Source organism: Rhodnius prolixus, unplaced genomic scaffold, assembly GCF_049639745.1.
Source record: "Rhodnius prolixus isolate KJV_2025 unplaced genomic scaffold, Rpr scaffold_10, whole genome shotgun sequence".
NCBI lineage: Eukaryota > Metazoa > Arthropoda > Insecta > Hemiptera > Reduviidae > Rhodnius > Rhodnius prolixus.
The window spans coordinates 4,843,059-4,863,614 of record NW_027411615.1 but is presented as its reverse complement, the minus strand read 5'-3'; the positions used below and the strand labels follow the sequence as shown (position 1 = coordinate 4,863,614).

The 20,556-nt window shown below is 31.9% G+C and overlaps 2 protein-coding genes and 2 long non-coding RNA genes across 23 annotated transcripts in view; 2 read left to right on the top strand and 2 right to left on the bottom strand.

Annotated features, from left to right (window-relative positions):
* Window positions 1-1,848, top strand: part of LOC141456800 (uncharacterized) — a 23,387-nt gene extending 21,539 nt beyond the window's left edge. For all 8 annotated transcript variants that reach the window (XM_074133085.1, XM_074133089.1, XM_074133092.1 and 5 more), the window contains one exon: window positions 1,659-1,848. The gene's annotated coding sequence lies outside the window, so the exon portion shown is untranslated. The remainder of the gene's footprint in view (window positions 1-1,658) is intronic.
* Window positions 1-20,556, bottom strand: part of LOC141456792 (furin-like protease 1) — a 749,499-nt gene that overhangs the window by 311,194 nt on the left and 417,749 nt on the right. The gene's annotated exons all lie outside the window — the stretch shown is intronic.
* Window positions 1-20,556, bottom strand: part of LOC141456807 (uncharacterized) — a 22,400-nt gene extending 1,844 nt beyond the window's left edge. Inside the window, exons 1-7 of one of the 7 annotated variants that reach the window (XR_012460043.1) lie at window positions 19,545-20,556; window positions 19,377-19,408; window positions 18,525-18,861; window positions 13,348-17,178; window positions 7,566-7,705; window positions 3,679-7,278; window positions 1,615-1,717 (exon numbers count right to left, since the gene is read on the bottom strand). This is a non-coding gene — a long non-coding RNA (uncharacterized lncRNA). Of the gene's footprint in view, window positions 1-1,614; window positions 1,718-3,678; window positions 7,706-13,347; window positions 17,179-18,524; window positions 18,862-19,376; window positions 19,409-19,544 lie in introns of all 7 variants that reach the window. The other 6 variants (XR_012460044.1, XR_012460046.1, XR_012460045.1 and 3 more) reach the window with 6 other exon arrangements.
* On the top strand, window positions 8,089-10,265 carry LOC141456808 (uncharacterized). Of its 3 annotated transcripts, none has more exons than XR_012460049.1 (4): window positions 8,089-8,243; window positions 9,616-9,731; window positions 9,803-10,054; window positions 10,208-10,265. It is a non-coding gene; the product is annotated as an uncharacterized lncRNA (long non-coding RNA). The 3 variants fall into 3 exon arrangements; XR_012460048.1 differs by having other exon boundaries at window positions 8,089-9,195; XR_012460047.1 differs by having other exon boundaries at window positions 8,089-9,731.

Sequence of the window (20,556 nt, the reverse complement as noted above, 5' to 3'; positions counted from 1 at the left end):
CAGCCTGCCTACCTGACTAATCGACCAATTAAACTAGCCTGTCAGTTAAACAAATTACCTAGTTAACCAATTTAACTAATGGAACCAGTTAACCAGGTTAACCGATAAACTAGTTAACCAGTTTTACCGATTAACTAGTTAACCAAGATAACCTATCAACTAGTTAACTGGTTAAATCGGCTGATGGGTTTAACTAGTCGACGTGATTTACTAGTTAATTGATTAAACTGGTTTAAATAGCTTACTGGTTTAACTAGTTGATCGGTTAAAATGGCTAACTGGTTAAGGGTATAACTCGGTAGGAAGTTAATCAGTTAAACTTGTTAACTGTTCATCGGTCAAGCTAGCCAACTGGTTAACTGGCTAACTTGTTAAACTAGTTCAAATGGTTACCTTTGTCATTTCGTTTCACCTTACAACTTATTTTCTTCATTTGTCCACTTATTCTCTTACCAATCCACTTATCTCTATCAGAGGCGGATAAGCGGAGGATCAAGAAGTGGGTAGTTAAAAGAATCAATTGACAGGTAAAGAAAATAAATTGATATGTGAAAAGGAATAATTTAATGACAAAGGTAACCAATTGTACTAGTTTAACCAGTTAAGCCAGTCAACCCGTTGGCTAGTTTGACCGATTAACAGTTAACAAGTTTAACCGATTAACTAGTTACCGAGTTATACCCTTGACTAGTTAGCCATAACTGATCAACTTGTAAAACCAGTAAGCTAGCTATAAACTAGTTTGATCAATTAACTAGTTAACCAGGTTGACTAGTTAACCCGTTTGCCGATTAAACCAGATAACTACGTTAAATAGGTTATACTGTTTAAATAGTAAATCGGGTAAACTTGTTAAAATAGAGTATCGGCAAACCTTTCTAAAAGGTTCAGATAATTAAATTGGTTAGCTAGGTAACCGGTTTTTCTGGTAACAGACTAGTTTATCAAGTCAACTAATCGGCTAAACTAGCTACTTTGTTAACCAGTTTATCTGGTTAAGTACTTAATCGGTTTAACGGTTTAAATGGCTAACTAGTTCTACTAGTTAATCTAGTTCAAGTGGTTACCTTTGCCATTTATCCAATTATTTCTCTTCACCCATCATTTATTTTCTTTAACTATCAACTTATTGTATTCATCTATTCACTTATTGATCTACCTTCCCCAACCTATATGAGATATAAGTGGATAGGTAAAAGAATCAGTGGATAAATGAAGAAAATAAGCTAGTAGGAGAAGAAAATAAGTTGCTAGGCGAAGCGAAGTGAAGTGACAATGGTAACCAATTAAACTAGTTTAACCGATTCACTAGTACAAGTTTAAGTGATTAACTAGTCAACCAGTAAAACCAGTTTAACCAATTAATCAGTGCCAACCGATAAAACCGATTAAGTAGTTAGTTTAACCAGTTAACCGAGCATAACTGTTTTAACTGGTTACACTAGTGCAACTGTTTTAACTAGTAAAAGCAGTCAGCCAGTGTAACCGATTAGATTCTTTAATCAGTGCACCAGTACAGTATAACAAGTGCAACAAGTTATCCTGTGCAACAGTTAGCTAGATTAACTGATTAAAAGATAAACCAATCATATTACTTTAGATACTTTATCATACCTGTAACAGTGCATAATAGGCCAATTGTGCTCTTCTGTTTCAAGGAATTAGTTGGATCCAGTTCTACATCAGTTTCTACCCTGATCCATGTTCGGTGTCTTGTCTTCAGGAACATTATGAATAATCAAACAACAATAAATTAGTTTGAATTGTATTAACTATTATATAAGAAAAATGAAAATTTAAATCTAATTGTAATTTATTGTAGTTAAAAAAGTTATAATAAAAGCTATAATGAACTAATACTTTGTTCTTACTGTTTGTTTCCCTACACCTACTGATTAAGTTACTTCATTAAAAAAAAAAAAAAAAATATTGAGTAAACTGAAATCTTGAGCACTTCTATAAATTGCTCCCATCCTTTCACTAATACATTTTTCTTGGCAAACTTGATGTTTCAAGCATGAGCTGGCATTTTTTTTTTTTAAATGAAGTAATATTTACACGTTTGCATGTTATTATTTATTTATATTTCAGGTACTCATAACATTCAAATTATTTTTTCCGCGTCAACTCTAATTTATTTGCTTTTCAAGTTCGTTTCCTTATATAATGGAATAGATTGCTAATAAAACATTAACAACAAAATTTTTAAGCATTGGGTGTAGAAAAATTTCATAAACGAGTTCATTTTCTTAGGTGAATGAATGAAGCAAATGAATTTTTTTACAAAATAGAAAAACCGTCTGACCATTCACCGAAAGGGGAATTCATTCGTTCTTAACGAATGTTAAAGTAGGTATCAATTATTTATTACTGAATCTACCCCAAGGATCTAATTAATGAGGGGCGAATTGTGATGTGGAGTTGTTTGGACTTAAATATTCTACATAGAGTTCTATAAAAGGAACTAATTGTGAAAAGGAATTTTTAGAAATCAATTCCAAAAAACAACAGGTACACTGGGCCAAAAAAAGTCGGGGAACACTTACCTAAATTTTATTAATTTTATCTTAGTAGAAACTTCTTTTCTTCTCAAATGAAATTATACTATTCGGCAGAGAGAAACCAGGGTTGTCTATTTTATATAAAATCTTTTATTTTTTTTGAACAGGAATATCATTATGAAACGTTAAACAAATCAACACCACACACGAATGCAAAAAAAGTCTGTGAACAACCGTATAAATGTGCACAAATCGAAATTTTTACATAGATAACAAACAGAAAAACAGTTGAATATGGTTCCAAAGAACCCTATGGTCTTGTAGAGATCATATCAGTCAGTTTAGTGAATAAATAATGCAATTAGTATTATTTAACCACTAATATGAAAGTTCCTAGACCGATTCTTGAACTTATTGTGTAGTTGCGAAATGAAAGAAAAAGTATTCGTGAAATAGGCAAAATAGTTTAAAAAAAAAACCGTCAACGGAGCATAATATAATTAATAAGTACGAAAAATACGGAAGCGTGACCGTGAACAATTAAAAAACGCTATTTTAGAAGAGTGGGATAAAATTCCAACGTTGACGACTACAAAATTAGAAGGATCGATGAAAGCTCGCTTGTTGCAAGTGATTAGAAACAAAGAAGGTCCTACAAGTTTTTAAAATTTATAATACATATACAATGTGTAAGAATAATTTATTATGTTCATAGTGTTCACATACTTTTTTTGCATTCGTTTGTGGTGCTTTTTTGTTTATCGTTTCATTAAGCTATTCCAGTTAAAAAAAAAAAAATTAAAAGATTACATCTAAAATAAACAACCCTGGTTTCTCCCTACCGAATAGTATAATTTTATTTGAGAAAAAAGAAGTTTCTACTAAGATAAAAGTAATAAAATTTAGGTAAGTGTTCACAGACTTTTTTGGCCCAGAGTAAACCAAGAATACTAATTTTGAACTCGTAGTCGATTAAAAAGAAAAGATCAAAGAATTAATCGAAAAGGTTTAGATATCAATTTAAATATTTGTAGTGTTCAAAATAAAAGAATTAACCAACACTGAAGATAGTTAAAACGAAGCAATATTTATTTTTAAGTAACAAGTAAATGATAACATGCTGTTTTCATGCAAGAATAATAAAAATATTATTAAATAATTGATAACAAAGTCTTACCTTGTTTAAGGAATATCCAAGAACATCAGCATCTCAGTAGATCACCAGTCCAATAGCACTTGACACTTGACACTTTTTAAAATAATTCACGACATTATTTACACTAAAACTGTATATCACGCACTAAGTATAACTTAAACTCAATTTATAAAATCGAACTTCACTTTGCCACGCACTAATATTCACCTAAAAATCACGTAAATAAAGAGACACCACGACCGAGTTAAAGATGGCCGACGGTAACTGGCCAAACTGATCAGCTGGTAAGTGAAGGTTATCTGAACAGCTGATTCCAGCTGTTTTTTTTTTATTTTCATTCATAATCTACTAAAATAAATTGTAATTAATAAATTAAAATGTTATAAATCTTACCTAAAAAAGTTATGTCTTCTAAAGAAGATCGTATGATTTGAATAATGTAATTAATTCTAAGTCTACCTAATTTTGCACAGCAGTCCAACGTGTCAAAATTGTCAGATAAATCAAGAAATATAGCTGCTGTGTACTTACTGTTTTCTACTTTATGCACGATATGTTCAGTTATTCGTTCAACTTGATGTTATTGATAAATACTTTGACCTGAACCCAAATTAGTGAGATGGTATTTTGTGAGTCAGTCTTGACTTGTTATGTAGTAGGTAGATGTTAGCAGAAAAATTTGTCCAACCGTAATCATTTAATAGGATGAAAAAATAATTGCCATTTCAGTCGAGTAAAATTTATTTTGCCGAGCTTTCGACCTAGGGACTAGGTCATCTTCAGGGCTAGTTTAGAAAGTAATACTTTTACATTTCAGGGTTGGTGTGTCTTCTGTCTTGTAATCATTTAAATTAATAAATAAATAAGTAAATCCGATCTAATATTGCTGTAGATGTCCAGATTTTACTTTGAAAAGATGAAGGTTCAATCTTGGCTTTGACAAAAGAAACTACTTTTCTTTTCTTAATGAACTAATAAGATTTCATAGAGTTCTACTCTTAGAGGCTTTCAGCGAACTTAAGAAAACACAACAGTAAGATCCTGACATTTTTGAAAATGTTCCAAGTTTCTGACGCTATTTACAAAACCACGAACAAGCCTCAAACTGGATCTGTATAAATGATAAGGAAAGAAAAAGTACAGCGCCAGTAAATTAATAATTAGATTATTTAGCTAATAGCTCGATGTTAGCTATTTGAAAAACAGTATAACAATTTCAGAAAAATAATAAAATTCAAAACTTTTAAGAACTTACGTTTTGGGATCACTTCTACAGCCTCTTTAGTTCATAATATTATGATTCAAGAAAATTCATTTAAAACAGACATTGGATATTCTACTATTAAGTTGTTTATGGTAATTGAAAATGAACACATTTCTCAATGAAAGAAAAGAGAATATACCCGAAATCATACAAAATTAAAAAATAAAATAAATTTAAAATTATAATTAACAATAACACAGAGAATTAATGCCTGGAATATGGAAATAAGAAACACTAGTACTAGGTACACTACCTATACTATTTCAAGTAGAGAAATAATATTTTAACGTACTTGTACTGGTTTACTTACTCTTATCTCCAAACGTACAAAATAGCTGCAAATATTGCAGCTATAACAATTCTTTTCAGCATCAAATTCATCTACGTCTCACGCACAGCAAAGACGTCACTGATAAGCATATGTAGTATAACCTAAGAGAACCTTCCTTGTTCCACAAGCACCATAATCTGGAGCTTTATAATTGGTGTAACTAAAATATTTGAATTCGAATTATAAATGCTTCAACAAATGAATCATTTAATTACTTTTGAAAGGATATTTTTTTCATTTTGAAGTGAATCTAGTTACTGAATAATAGAATAAATTTTATAAAAATAGATGTTTACAATGTTTAGACTGATATTGCTAACAATCCAGCTAAACCTCAATCGAAGTAATCTTTTTTAGATAGCAGGATTCGAGATAAAATGAAAGATGTTAGGAAAACGAATATTCAGTAAGCAAGAGATTATTCTTGTACACTGCTATTACTAATGCTAAGAAGTAGCCATAACCCATGTATTTAAAATGAATTTTCTTAAATCATAATATCATACTGCGACGAGAAAAGAAGAACTATCGTTACTAACCTGTTTGATTCTTTGCTTAGAGATACGAGGTCTTTAGCATGTAGAGAGACCGGAATAGATATAAGAGAAAACAACTTCAAAGGAAATTCTAGACCTTAAAAAAAAGGTTGACCTACAAGTCAACAATCAAGACTTCTGTTGGCAGCGTGAATGAAGAAAACAAGTTGATCCATAATCTTATCTAACGGGCCATAAAATTAAGCTTGAATATAAAAGATCATTACTTCTGAATTAGATTTACTTAACATAATATAATACAAAAAGAGAAACTAGTTATTTCTATCAGCATCAAATCGATGTACGTCTCACGCACAGCAAAGACAAGTCACTGATAAGCATATGTTGTATAACCTAAAAGTACCTTCCTTGGTCCACAAGCACCATAATCTGGAGCTTTATAATAGGTGTAAATAAATATATTTGAGCACGAATTAAAAATGCTACAACAAATGAATCATTTAATTATTTTCGAAAGTATAATTTTTAATTTTTATTTTGAAAAAATAAAATTTTTCATTTTGATGTGAATCTAGTTATTTAATAATACGATAGTATAAATTTTATATTTGGAAAACTGGAGATGGAGTAATAGTTGTTGGAATTGATTCCAACCCTATTCAACTGATTGAAACTGATTCAAATCCAACGAATCCAAATATGGATTTGTACTGCCCATTTCTAATTCTGAATAATCGATTTTAAAATGTTCTGTTGTCAAAAATCTTTCTTTCCTAAGGAGTTCCACATTATACTCATGTTAGAGTAAAACTTCTATTTGCACTTCAGTATATATATTGATTCAAAATGTGAGTAATGCAATAAAGGAGTATTGAATGTGTTTTTAAAACGCCTCATGGATATTCCTACGTATTAAGTCAGTTTCTATATATCATTCTGTCTGTGTCTTGATTTCTGATCAGAATAAAATAATAGAAGAAGCTTCCCCCCCCCCCCAAGAGCAATACTTTTACAAGCTAAACAAACAAAAACATCTTCAACAAGAAGCTTGTTGATTGATGGTGAAAGAATAAATGACCTGCACAAGAAAGGCAAAATGGTCTAGCATGAATATACACATATATTAAACATATTCAGTCGGGCCAAAAAAAAAAAAAAGGGATCCTAAAAGGTAGATCTCAGACAATGGGAACTGCCATCATTCCCCGAGAGGATGCTAGTGTGGAGATGACAGCATGTGTGGTCCACAGATGATTTAAACACATACTGTAAGCACTCTTTGTTTAATACAATTAACTTAGTCAATTTGTCTCTAACATTTAAATGAATTTTCCTCACCATTCTGCGATCTCTAAAACTGCCAGGATCATTTAAAGAAGAAGTATTACTTCATGAAGAACTTAACTACCTCTTACCCAGTTAGTCACACCGGTTTTGCCATCACGCAGGTTTTTGAATTTTCAACCATAAGTGTTTGATAATTTTTCCAATAATTGTAAGTAGATTAAGTGACTGCCTTGTTTACATAACTGCAAGAATGAGCTAAGTGCATGAGTGCAATTATCTAATGGTAAAAAGAGTTAATAATCTACTCAATATTACTGAAGAAAAATAATTTGACTAATGGTATTTAATAGGATAATTTCACGAACACTTAAATAATTGAAGTAAGGCAAATTTACCTATTAAATTGATAATGTTTACATAATCTATCCTTTGCAAAATATAAAATATATATTTTATACATTTCAATTATTTTATTTAGTAAATAAAATATTCACATCAACAGTTCAGTAAATTCAAAAAAGTTACTTACAGAGCAGGTAGATAGTCTAGTTATATTAGCATTACCACACATTTCAAGTAGCAGTACCAGTATCATTTATGCTGTAATCTCTAACTACGCTATCACCTCGCCATAAGCACACATCTAGCTTGGAGTTCACATATGTACATCTGTGAAAATACACTGTTTTGAAGTTTGTTGGCGAGTTCTATTTCAAAATTAAAACAGTCTAGTTTCTCCTTCTATGGGCAAAGTGTCAAGTTTGCTCAATAACCAAAGAAAATAAATAAAGGAAAGTAGAAATAGAATCGGAATGAATAATGAAAAAAAAAATTCTATAAAAGGTAAATGGCCTATTAGTAATAATTATTAAAAATATAATGAATGGCAATGCTGAGCTGGTCTGTCTTTTATTAAAAATGGAGCAAGTAAAGTATAGGTGAAAGTAAAATTAATGTGTGGAGCGCCCAACAGAAGTGTGTAGAGAAAAGACAGCGCCCTAGCGGCTAGAAAAAACAACGTATGGTGGTGTCTTTCTTGTATCGAAGTGGAATTGGAAGGTTATAGTTTTTAAAAAGGCATTATATTGTGACTCTTAATTAAAAAGCTCGAAGAATAAATGTGAAACCTTTAGAAATGCTGGGTCCTGAAAACACCCCTGAAGAAATCAAATAAAAATTTACTGTGCATTGAAACTGCAATACTTGTGTGAGTAACATTATTTTATTGGTATTCACCCATTGGCTTTTCTATTATATGTGCTTCGTAGACTGTCCAGTTTTTCTTCTTTTAGCATAAGAATTAGTACTACCTTTAAGGTAGCCACTATCCGCGCTTTGGGTTATATAAAAAAAAGTAATTACACAACCTGTTTCGGTTTGTGCAGACAGTTTTCTGCTGCTCTTCAAAATATGGTGACTGTAATAAAGGTAAAAAAAAAAAAGTGAAGAAAAATAAGTTTAAAGAGGAAGTGAAGCGTTGTTATGATAGAACAAATATGTAATTAAATTAATAATGAGTCGCGATATGTTAGCTACTATTGTACAAAAACATTTCCCACGACGTGTTTTCAATATACTAGGAGAAATTAATCTTGAAAATGCTTCTGGAACTGTAACTGAACCAAATTCTGACGTAGTATGGGATGGAGACGAGATAGCAGCAAATAATATTTGGAAAAAACGAAATACCAGTAGAAGAAACTTGAGAGAGAAAAAAAAATTGTAGAATATAAGCCCTTGTGATGAGGAATATACATCTCAGTGCTTCGTTGTTACAAGTGCCAAAAATTTAATCACGCATCAAAGAACTCTGGAAGCGAATCAAAATGTTATTGTGCGGGCGACACAAATGTGAAAAAGCAGAACTGCAACGAGAAATCCTTAAAAAGTAATTCTAGGTGTCATGTGCACATCAAAAAAGAAAAATCACCTGATTCCTATCAATGAAGGATTACTCCAAAGTTAAGTAAATACTTACTACAAACAAAAAGGACCTGAATAAATCGTACGTAGTTTTTTGAGGAATAGAAACAAAGCTGTAGTAAATCAGGACATGGAGAATGTTACAAGTGCGTTGTAAGTACTTAGTTTAAAGGTGGAAGAAGAAAAAGTGATGTGTATAACCGACGAAGAGGAGAGAGCTTGAAGAAGCAGAAAGGGTAAGAGAGAAGCGAATGTAACTTGATGTATATATGAATTTACGAGGAAGTTACGTGCGAACGAGGTAAACTGGTCCTGGCATGGCTAGTCGTCGTACGCATTCATAAGTGCGACATTTTGCTGATGATAAATGGGGCGGCATTGTAAAGCACAGTGCTACCTGCCGCCTCCGTCTACACACAGACACACCAAACACCTTACATACCGCACCTAGCATCCTCTTCAACACAAATATATACATATATCTCTTACCGGTTCATTGTAACGCAGACCACAGCGTTCACTTTCCATAGATGTACGTTACAAAGTTTTGGGCCCTAAATAATTAATGTCCCTATTATTAATGTTAATTTATTCATAAAATATATATAAATCATTTTCTTCAATTCATGGCCAGTTTAATAAAATGAAAATAACAGGAAATGAAGAGAGAAAATGGCACCTCACTTGATATGAATGAGTAGAAAAACTGGTTTGCTAGCAAGGAGAAATTTTAAGGGAAACCCAGTGCCCTGATGATGGTTTCAAAAACCAGGCAAGACAGGTTCGATATTTATATTTATTGTTTTAGTATTACAGGCATAATAATTTTTTTTATTTTTGCAGCGGATGGAACCATACAGGCACCACAACATTGACACGAAAAAACCTCGAAGTAATAACTTAAAATGGAAGTAAAATAGCCTGTTTACATACCTCTCTAAAATCATTTATTTGTCTCAATATTTTAAAAACTATTTTGGGTATCTATTCATCAATGAATAAAAACAATCTGCTGGGAATATTCACAGGCTTTCTTTTAAATTCAGCCTTTAAATCTTCTTGATGTCTTCAACATTACATATGTTCATTTTAAAGGTACCATTTTCTTTCTAATTTGGAATTATAATTACATACTTAGTATTAATTATTAAGACTTAATAGACGATAAGACTATAATCTACACTGGAATGGTTATCTAGAGAGTACCTCTCGTCCAGAAGTGTCATTAATCGAATTTTCAATTTTTAGTGTTTCAGAAATTCAAAAGTTGGAAAAAGTGTCTGTATAAGGTTAAAAGGGCTAAAGCCAGATAGGCTCAGAACAATAGAAGCTGCCAATCTGAGAATATAAGATCACCAGACCACCACTCAGGACACTCAATCGCATCCAGACATTGCATTCACTCACTGAGGATTCATTCTAAGGCTCTCTTCAAGACCTTACTCTACACGTCATCCAGTTTAGCCAATTCTTTTAGTAGGGTTAAAGCTTCAGGAAGGCCAGAATAATGGAAGCTGCCCAAGGATCAGAGGATATAAGGTCGCTCGGGACACTCAATCGCATTCAGGCATTGCATTCACTCACTGAGGATTCATTCACAGGCTCTCTTCAAGAAGACCTTACTCTATTCGTCATTCAGTTTAGCTAAAGTTACAAGAAATAGTTTATATATAGTTAATTATTGGAATTTACGCTTGATCCTAAGTTAGTGTTAATGCTAGGCCATTAAAAGTCCCACTTTAATGAACACATTTCTCGCACAAAATGGTAAATGACGGAAAGAGGATATTCTGCAGTTTCACAACGGACATATAATTTTTAGTAAACATTTGAAAGTCTTATCAAGTGTTATTATTCAAATATTATAAAACATGTAAATCAATAATATGAATAAAATATTTTACTGTTAACACTGTTTATGAATTACATTATTCACACCAAAAATTTACATTACAAACTTTGAATGATAAGGATTGTTTGAAGAAAACACAGGAGGAAAAAAAAAAAATCATTCTGTTTGCTCTTTAAAACAAAAAGAATGAAAAGTGGTTTTACTAAGTAAAGGAAAAGCTACAGTAGATTGGATTAAGCGAACAGAGTAGCGTTTAGTATAAGTGAGGTTTTGAAGTAAAGGGCAAAATCATTAATTAGAGAGCTGTGTAATTTGTTGGCACCGACAACAATGCCAAATTACAGGTTCACGGAGTACCATAGCTGAACAACTCTGTTTACTAAATTGCATAAACTAGCTGATCAACTTACTACACATTGAAAATTCCAAATAACTCATAAACCTTGTAATGTTTAGGTTTTGTATGAGTAGACCCTTTTCTTAATGCTTACATTCTAACATATTTACAAATAATTTTGAATTTTCCTTTATTATTTGAAAGTTTATTCGCTATTCTTTATTTTTCCATTCATCTGAATCTGTTTTTTCTCATAATACTTAGATTCATTACTTAAAATCAGCAACTTCGAAAGCAATATTTTCTGCTTTTTTGGCACGATCCAGACAGAAGTCTCTCCTTAAATGTCTTACAGATAAGAATATTTTGTCCCAATTAGTGCAAGATATATCGCAACTATTTCTATCGTATTAACGTGGCCGAATAAAAATGGTAAGTCCTACGTTTACAGATAAGACTTAGAAGAATCATACACATAGATATATTTTTATTTTAAGACGCGTCAACACCCATCATTGGACCTGGGAGTCGTTTCTAGTGAAATATTAATCCCTGATTAATTTCTCTGGTGTTCCCTGACCTGGTTTCACACAAAACATTAAAGGAGGCTTGCTGAAAGAGAAAATCTATTGGCAGGCAACCCTGGATACAAACTCGGGGATTTCTGCGTGGTAATCCAATACCCTGAGAGCTAATCCCTACCCTAGTTTGGGATTTTATTTTCATAAAATATTGTATCTTCGATAACATCTATATCATCAATCTTATTTTCAAGTTGAATTGAAAGAGAAATTGAAAAATAAAACGCTAAAAAACTTTTTCTTTTGTTTTTTGAGTAATAAATTTAATGAATGAACTAATGAAACTCTAATCAATCAAAAACTTCTGCAAAAAATAACCTGACGCAAACTGACAAGTAAACTCCTGTTTGACGGTAACAAACTTGATTTTCCAAATTTTTATTTATAGGGTTATAAACTATGGCACTAAAATCACGATGGAACACACAATTCATCGTGAATAAAACTATTTGATAAGTTAAAGTTAAGTTATGAATAGGGAATAAATTTAATAATCACAATTAATTCAGCGTGCTAAAACAGTTTAGGACGTCTTGGATTCAGTAAGGGCCAATTTGCTATTGACTCGAGGACTATCTCGTGAGCGATAGGAGATCGACCGCTAAATACAGTTCGGGCTTGAGTTAGAAGACCGGAATGACTAGTTAGGACTGACACATCAGTAGGCTAGGCAGACGTTTCTCCACAAATCAAGTAGAGGAAAAAGCAAAGTATTAGAGAAAAAGTAAATAAAGTAAAACAGAAAGACTTAACATTCCCAACTACCAACTAGGTGTCGTGGAGATACTTCACTATTAAATTCTCATATTAACCATTGGATGAAACCCGGAATCGAACCCAGTACCACCTTTAAATGTGGCTCGGTTAAATCGGCGCCTTACAAATCAATCTGGAGTGGAAATAAAGATCTGCAACAACTGCACTAATCCACAGACACAACTTTATATGAACACTTCCAAGAAGTATTCAGAGCACAATCTTAGATACATATTAACTAATTCCTTTGCAGAGCAAGAAGAAGTGGTCGTCTTTTTCTTCCTTGCACTAGCAGCGCTGCAGAGAATTGCCAAAACGATGAAGAACTAACTAAACATTTAAAAACATACAGTGCTAAATAATAGGCTATATAATTGATAAAAATATCAATTAATTCAATAACAAATGATTCACACTAAATAGATAATCCGGGATATCAGAATTAGGTAGAATGAAAAGCTGGAAAATATTCAGCTTAATAAAAATTTATTGTTTTCCGGAACTTCTAGGGGTGTGAATTTTCCCAACAGAACATTGAACACAACAGGAGCTTGGAAGAAGAAAAACGGAGGATGAAGTAGCCTTGGCAATTAGCCAGATAAAAGCCAAATTTTCACCGTCAACATATGAAGCCCAACTCTCCAGTTAACTGCGCTGGATGTCTACTTGGTGCGCACAATGAAGCCAATTTTTAGTGGCCTCCCCAACAAAAACTTTTACTAATTTAGAACGTGTAAAGAAAAACTAACTAACTGTGGAAAGCAAACGGGGAAAAACAATCGAATTAGAGTAGAAAATTGGAAAATATATAGGGAATTATTCAATACATTCTTAGTGCAAGAGATGCAATTGTGTAATTCACCTGGAGTAAATGAAATAGATGTTTGAACCCATCATTCCAAACACCACTTTTAGCCTGACAGGTTATAATAAAGGTTTCTTTCTGCTGCTTCATATTTCAGCTCCTTCATATTCCGATCTTCATCTTTCACCTTCTAATTGCCATTGCCATTGCCAACATTTATTGGAAGGCCAGCTCATTCAAGCAGTTTAATTTATGATTGAACTAGTAACTTCTTGATTCTCAGTAAGATCATAACTTGCAGACTCTTGTCAAAGCCAGCCCAACGTTCATTCTTTATTACTACAAGCAAAATAAAAAAAAAGAAGAAGAATATTAGTGTATGACAAAGATTATGTCCACAATGGCCCTTGTAGGAAACCGAATGGCCTCTCGTATTGTAGAGGGCGTCGCCTTCTTTACAATGGATCCTTTATTAATTACATTAGTTGAGGCAGTGAAAGGTCTTCTTTCTCTAAATCTAATAATGATATTGTTTAAATTAATTAAGAAACTTCGGTAATTTGTCAAGTTGAGTGGTGGTTGGGACTTGAAAGAGAAATTCTGCAGCTGAACAGTACAAGGCCCCAGTTGGATGGTGTACAGGACCCTCCTTACTTCTTCTATCCCTTTCCCCATCTTGCTTCCTTTAATTTGATATAAAGGGAACTCTAATTTACCTATACTGAAAATGATCCGCTTTTAGTCAATAAGTAACAAGTGCTACCGACATTGTTAGGGGAAGAAAGATTTTGCGTTCACCGCTTTATTGTTGAAAGCGATCCTAAACAATATAGAACAACTGATTAATTTTACAGCCTCTCTTAAAATTTATTGATAAAATTTAATATTCTGTTCTTTATTAACGTCAATAAATATTACAACCCTTTCAGCAATACATTCAACTAATACTTCAGTTATTATGAAACATTCAGGACAGTAAAATCTTACAGATATTACTTACTAGACTTATAAAACTTGACATTTTCGGTATCTTCTTTGATGTATGCTTTACCTGATTGTTCTGTTATGGTAAGATATTATTTTATGGTGAGCATTACTCAAATTAATTGGAATATCAATCAAAATGTAAACATTTTTACGCTATTTAAACTTGCTCTAATTACTATTAATAAACCTCTTTTTAACCAAATTAAACCTTATTTCAGCCAATGTGTTCTCTTAATTTTAAATCCTACCGACCGTTTTTTTTCTCTTTTCTTATCTCAATCTCCTCCTTTACTAATTATTGTTCGTTATTTTTGGTGACTGTTTCATAGTTTCAATAGGATGAAAAAATAATTGCCATTTCAGTCGTGATACATTTATTCTGCCGAGTTTTCGACCTAGGGACTAGGTCATCTTCAGGGCTGTGGAACATATTTACAGATTGTTAACAATGATTCTATTAAAATGAATATGTATAATGTAACGAAATTTACAAAAATTATTCACCTAGTTTAACAATTATAATTTTGTAGATACATATACCATAAGTGTAAGCGATATCAGGCGATTGTGATTGTTCAAGAAATTCAATCTATTTTCTCACTTTGAACAATATGAATAATTTTCCCCTCAACGGTTGATTAATAAGAAAGAAAAATGGATTAAAATTTTCACGATAAAGTAGTAAGTTGGTAGTAATCTATGCTGCAGAGAAATTTTAAGCTGTCCCTTTAAAATAGTCTTCAATTGATGAAATGAAAGCTTCAATAGTTTCAAAACAGAAAGCCCCTTATGAGCTTGCTTTCTGCAACTTTGTGCTTTACACGCTAAAAACAAATCAGAGAGCTTTAAAGCACATTTCAGGTAAAAAGAAGAAATAATTTCACAGATTAATCACGACTGGGGGGTACTTCCTCAGTACAAGAAGAATGAGGGAAGGTAAAAACAAGGCTAGACTCCCCAAAAGAAGGCCTCCCCAAAAGAAGGCCTCCCCAAAACTCTGATTTCTGATTTAAAACCAATGTTAGTGTAGAAACCAGAAAGATGTAAAAAATTAATTTACTGAATTGATTTTTAATTTTTCAAATTTCGCAGTGGAAATCGGTAGCACATTAGGTGTAGATAAATACCTAGGCAATAAAAAAGAGAAATCCTGACTCGTTGAGAAAACTTTCTAAACTATAACAAAGCATGTAACAGTTATAGCCGAGACCACTTTTCTTAGATGTCCGACTTAGTGGAAAAAGGCCCCCAAGTGTTAGAGGGAAATAAGAAAAACCTTATCTGAACGGCCATTTCACTTCCAACTGTACAATAGAAATGGTAACGCTGCCTTTTTTTTTTGTCTATCTCCGTCTCACACTCTTATCTCAAACTGGACCATTCTTTTGTCCCATAATTCCTCCACAATATAACTCTTTTCTATCAGTTTGCCCTGGAACGTTAAGTTCATTATTATACCTCATTCATAAAAACTGATAGCTTTATGTATATCTGGGCGCGAGAAAGTGGTTGAGGTTTTATACTAAAGTACCATTTCATTGAGAATTATGGCCTTACCACCAACTGAATAAAAATAAGTAATAAATTTGTAACCAAAATTTTACAGATGATGAAAATTGCCAATTAAAATTTTGTAGTTTTACAAATTTTTTTTTGAATTTGTTTTCTAGCCTATATAGAAATAACTATCTTTCACGCATAGCCTACAATCCGCAGGAAATTCGAGTTTGTTAACAACATAAATAAATATCGACATATATATCAAATTTTCAAATCTCAGTTAGAGTTCTCTAAAAATAATTCCTAAATTAGCAACATCAACTTGACTTACCCATTTCTGTTCACTAATTCCACTCGACCAATTTTATTTGTAAATTTATAAATAAATATTGTTATAATGTGATGGAATAAAAGAGAGACATTTAAACATAGCAGCATCTTTTCACGGTATAGAATGCTTCAAAACAAGCTCCTTTCAAACTAAAATGTTTCCCTGAAATGAATTCTTTGAAAGCTCTTTACAAACAGATTTAAAGTAAATCATTATAGCGTTATGAGAAAAATAAAACAGAATAAAAAAGACTAAGAGGGAACGTAAAAAGAGATTGTTGGAGCATTGAGTGGTAACTGGGTAACGAACTCATTGAAATATACAAAATATTTATTAAACTAGGTTTTTATAGTATAAAATACAAAGCTAAACACATGAAATAACTAAACTAAGTATGAACTCTAAATTACAATTGACAACACAGGTTGCGACCTTAACGTATTTATGAATATCAAAAAAAACAAGAGCCTCTCTGAAAAAACCTCCCCTGGTTATCTCCTGTGCCCCACCAAAGAGGAAGGTGGTCGACATCGATAGCTGTTAACTATCGATGTGCCTTAGTACTATTTACGGATTCCTCTGGGGGCTAAACGACATCATTGTTAGCGCTCACTACAAGATAACCAATTTTAAGAAAGAATCTTTAAGTTGGGATTTCAATACCTAAGTTGACTTCATTTTGGAATATATTTTGAACATAATCGCATAGAATCCAAAATATTACTCAATATCCATGAGCCTATAGGACTGAAAGCCATTAAAAAATAATGGAGAATCAAAACAGAGGATTCTCAAAACAAAGGTAAATTACAAACTATAACCATAACTATAACTATAACCAGAATCCTAAATTTTAAAAAAATTTGATAGACCAAAAATGCCATTTACTTGAATAGATTTTTATAGTTTTGCCAGAAATGATTCGTAAATGTTACCTTTTCAAAATGACCAGGTTTAGTATTGAAGTCAACAATTATTTGTAAGTCACAAAAAAATTTAGTTAAAGGTTAACTTCTCACAGTAAGTCGGGTGAGTGTACATCAGATTTTTTTTTTTTTATACGTTACAATCTGAAATTTAAAAAAAAAACATGATTTTATTTCCAATTATTCAAATTAAATTTTCCAATTCTTGTAAATGTAAACAAGAATTTAAATTTGTGTTAATTTCTATTTGAATTTAAATCATTTTCATGAAAACAAAAGGTAGTAAGCCAAACAACTTAAATTCCTGAAAAAATAAATGGGAAATTTGCTCCTCTTCAATTTTTGAGTATTTTATTTGTTTAATGAATTTGCATAATGTTATTTCAAAACATAAATTTCATTCTAACTATAGAAAAATAAGGTAAATGTAGTTAAATAGTGATTATGCCAAATTCTAAGCAATTAAGAACTGAAAACTGCTGAATAATGCGATCAGCAGGTGAAATTGTTAATTATTGACTTCGGCAACAAGAAAGTGGCATTGCAATCAGCAGTTATTGCCTCTCTTTAGGCCTTCGTTTACTAGACTTTCTACACTTTTGCTAACTACAAAATGGAAGTTGATAATAGTGCTACAGTTCTTTCTAGGACAATCCAGTAACCATGGCAGTGCCATGGTTAAAGTAATAAAAGGTTAAAGTATTTTCAAGAACATTTAATACAAGAATATGTGTGTTTATAGGGCTTATACTACAGCGTTTGTACGTTTTCCTTTTTATTTCTTTTAATTAAGTTGACTTCCCATTGTAATACCCAGGACATTGGAGTTGATTCCTTTACAGGAACACTCTTAATCCTAGTCATTTCTGAGTTCAATATCATCTGAATTTTCATTGTCTTTTAATCTTGTGATGATCATCCTAAACGCTTTTTCAAATCCTACACCCAATCGTCAAAATTTCGTGTATCAAAACGGACCATTCGTAATAACCTCAATATTCCTTTCCTAATACACCTCTCTTCCCGTACGATATCGGACAATCTACCAAGACATCACAACACGCCAATAGTCTCGTGTTTTGCACGAATAAATTTATGTCATTAAATCTCTCATTTGTAATAAACCACTATAAAGCATTTACACTCACGGATTATTACTGACTAGTTACATTTGGCAAAATTCTGTCATTGAAAGAATCAAATAAATTCTGATAAACAAAAATACGGATTTTGCAAATTGACTATTTTGGAGATAGTTATCTGCATGATCTGATCTACTTTTTTTTTGCAAAGTAGCTATTTGGTTAATATCTTAAGTTATTAGGTTATTAATTCCAAAATCATAATCACGTTTAGTACTGTCAGTAATAATGTATAATTGTACCAATGGAAACTATGAGTCCATCTTACATTACAATAAACACTAATTAAGATTAGTTTATGGGGCTTTAACACCTTGAGATTTTTCTGGAAAGATCTGTTCAATTTACCTGTTTGACAGAATTTTCCTCTTGAAGTAGAACTGTGTAAGATTATAGCCCTAGAATTACAGGGCATTGGCTCTTGATGCTGAGTCTGCTATGGAACTGCTGTGTAGGCCAGGAGAATGAAACTCCGTTCCATCTTCTTGGAAGATGCACACATTATGCTTACACAAAATTAGCTGAACTCCTCTCTGGCTATGTCCTGGCGTTTTTAATGATACAGGACTGTGTTTTCTATGATGGGGCACCAAGGGCCCACAAGCACATTTAACTCCTTTATGGAAACTCAGATTCCAAATTAGGTAAGAAGATTAGTTCATCGTGTTGAATTTAGTTTATTTACCTGTGTGAAGAAGGAGAAAAATTGAAGTAGTAAATAAGCTATAATGTTATACTTCATTTAGTTCTTAAACTGCCATTTAATCAAAAGATTACCAAATTCATTAACTGTCAATAAAACTGTTTACTTCAATTAAGAGATATATGGGGAGTAGATTTTCATTTACCACAATTGGAGGACAGGCAGTCATTCAGTAAATAATTGTTTTATTGAATGGTTGTAAAAGAATGACTTCATCGTGTAAATGACATAAATGTTACGTGTTTATGGTCAAAAAAATAAAAGAAAGGAGGTGAGTAGCTCCGATAGACACTATTAGGTTTTACTCCTTTGATAATTTCAATAAATTAGAATAAATAGTGATCAAACACTTCTCTGACTGATAGAGGAAATGCTTTAATTAAAATTTCAATCTTTAGTGGTCCACAGTAGTTCAAGTTTAAAAAGCACAGTGAATTCGGAAAATTAGATAGAACTCCAATGTTAGGACAAAATAATTGAATTTTAAGAATACTTACAGTTTGCCATTCTTTCAATTTGAGTCACTTACCTGTAACAGAAGAATCCTAAGTTAGACTTAAGTATTTGGTTGAAAATGCATACAAGTATGTTAAATTTTTGTTGTCTTGTTCATTTTTTTTTTTTTTTGACTGATTCATTAATCCAAAGAAAAGGAAGATTATTACCGATACCAGTTATAATTTTTTCAACCAATAGACTAGGTCATGTTCACAGACTATGGAACCTATATTTTGCAGAAACAGTTTACAGTGTATCTTGCTTTGATATAAAAAATAGTTAACAAAAATTATTTAACTTGTACTTGCGAATTATAATGATGTGTCGTTAACAACATTAACTTTTTGCGTCCTCTATCCTGACTGTTTAGGTACTGACTGCGGTAGGTTATAAAATGTTTTGGTTTGTAACAGGTCAGTGTTGCCAACTATCAAAAGACACTTAAAAAAAACTCACAAGACGCTTTGGATTTTTCTTTTTCGGATTAAATTTCTTAGCTTGATTTACCCACTTATCCAATTTAGAGTGAAAATTCAACTAAAACAAATGTTAAATAAGTAAGAATGTTTTTAATTTGTAGGAAACGTAGAACAAACATTTACCAAGTATTTGAAAGGTTAATGGAAACTGTGCACTTGGGTGAAACCTAATCTCCATTGAAAAGTGTACTACCACAGAACAACAAATTTATACCTTATTAGCATGGTATCTTTAATAAAAATTGTAATAATAATTAAATTATTTTGAATATTCATATTACGGTTCACCATCAACGACGGTTTATGAATAATTGCTGAATATGTTACATTTTAATTATGAGATGCCTAATTTTGATTTGATTGTCGAATTTTGTTGGAATAAAACAGTTTAGTTAAAATTTACATTAATTTTCGCCGTACAAATTTTTATTGCATAAATTGATTCTTTATGAAATACCTACGGAGGGAAAAATAGTAAAAAAAATCTAAATTATTGTTTTAACAGAATTAATTCATATTTAAAATCCTAATGGCGGATCGAACAAGGGTCTAGTGGGCGTGTATACTGGCCAATAGAACCGTAGGTAGGTGGTGCTAAACCACGCCCTATTACACGCCCACACACCTCATCCAAGTTCCACCATTAAGACTTTTTAGGATAAAAATTCTCATCAAAAATGCACTCTAGAATTTTTTCACT